Source organism: Solanum lycopersicum, chromosome 1 (assembly GCF_036512215.1).
Source record: "Solanum lycopersicum chromosome 1, SLM_r2.1".
NCBI classification, from domain to species: Eukaryota; Viridiplantae; Streptophyta; class Magnoliopsida; order Solanales; family Solanaceae; genus Solanum; species Solanum lycopersicum.
The window spans coordinates 65,513,967-65,515,740 of NC_090800.1; the positions used below are offsets into that span (position 1 = coordinate 65,513,967).

The following is a 1,774-nucleotide window of genomic DNA, read 5'->3' on the forward strand; positions in this document are numbered from 1 at the left end:
GCATATTAGAAGACCCGAGCAATAACATATATAGAAAGAGTAGACATGCCGCATAATGTGACTTTAGCTACTAAAAAAAATACAGTATAACATATTATTCAAGCAACATATATATATATATATATATATATATATATATATATATATATATATATATATATATATATATATATAGAAACAACGTAACGCCACCCCATGCATGTAGCCAAATTAAATTAATATATTTTTTTCAATAACTCAACGCATTACCACTTCTTTTAATGATGCCTTGTGAACCAGTGAGAACTCCATAAGTAGAAAGCTTGACAAAAGCAAAAGAGAAAGCCTTAAAAAATTATCTTGATCAGCTGCAAAACATTGTACATAGGGAGTAGTAAGAAGATGAAAAGGGATTTTAGCGTCGATTTCTGAGAACTCCACGACCGTTGATGGCATTGATGTAGTAGTGATTGTCAAAGGTGAGTGTTGTTGGTTCATTTAGCACAAAGCTAATATTTGAGGTTAAAGAGCCTTTTGGACGACTCAATTTCAAGTATATCTTAAATTCATGTTCATTGGGTTCATCATTTTTTGGGTCATCATATAGCCTGCTTTCGATGTTGTAACAGTGTGTTATTCCAAGTGTGTGTGCACCAACATTTGTAAGGATGATAAGGTGATTCCAACACCTAAATACACACTATCAAACTTGTGTGAATGGACTAATCTAACAATATAGGTTCGTCCACATCCAATTTGGATTTCTCAGATAATATTTTCCTCTCGTAAACATGAAATTCGTACAACTTATAAAAAAATATCAAAACTTATCCAACTCTTATAAGATGTTACGAAAATAAGTAACTAGAATTTATAAACAAGACAAACATCCTAAGACGTTACAGTCGCCCCCATCTGCAGTCGGGCCTCAGCAGCTGGAGGTCGCGCCGCCTCCATCTCCAGCGGCGCTGCATCCAACACAACCACGAATCAGTGGGTCGTGCAGCAGCAGCAGTGGGTCGGCGCCTCCCATCCCTTTGACTCCAGGTGAACGTTTTAATTATTATGCTAGTTTATTGATGATTACTCGATTTACTTTTTTCAGTGTGTCTCATAACTTGAAGAAGGAAACAATAAAACAACAGTACGAGAAGGTGAATGAACCAAGACTTTTATTTGGCATCTAATACATTCTTGTGAGCTATGTTGCTCAAACTTTTCAAATGTATGTCGCACCCGATTGGACGTTAATGCTATGTTGTATTGTAGGTGAAGGAAAGAACTTCCAACTGAAACCACTATAATGTTGGATCTCATGTTATGGAATATGACAACAAAGAAATTAAGCTTGAGAAAGTTTATTTGTACCAAGGATTTGACCCTGCCACCGTGAATCTTCCTGCAAACAAAATTTGGGGAGTGGAAGCGATTTAGAGAGAGAGAGAGTAATGGAGAGAGTTGATTGAAAATAGCTTATTCTATTTCTAAGAGAGAAGCCCTCTATTTATATAAGTAACTTACAACTTTGGCCAATAGAAGTGGCCGACAACATACTTTACACTTGGCCTTATATCTTTCGCAAAACAACAAAATACTTTACATAATAATGGTCTTTACTTTATCTATGGCCGACACACTTTTTACATATGACCCTCTTTTCTGTGGCCGACACAAAACAACAAAATACCAATTTGGGGAGTGGAAGCGGATTTAGAGAAAGAGTAATGGAGAGAGTTGATTGAAAAGTAGCTTATTCTATTTCTGAGGGAGAAGCCCTCTATTTATATAAGTAGCT

General features: G+C 36.0%; 1 long non-coding RNA gene across 1 annotated transcript; it reads left to right on the plus strand.

The window, feature by feature from the left end:
* The first annotated feature begins 200 nt into the window (after positions 1-200).
* On the plus strand, positions 201-1,454 carry LOC109119904 (uncharacterized). Its single transcript, XR_002027484.3, has 3 exons — positions 201-458; positions 1,085-1,133; positions 1,249-1,454. It is a non-coding gene; the product is annotated as an uncharacterized lncRNA (long non-coding RNA).
* Positions 1,455-1,774: the final 320 nt, after the last annotated feature.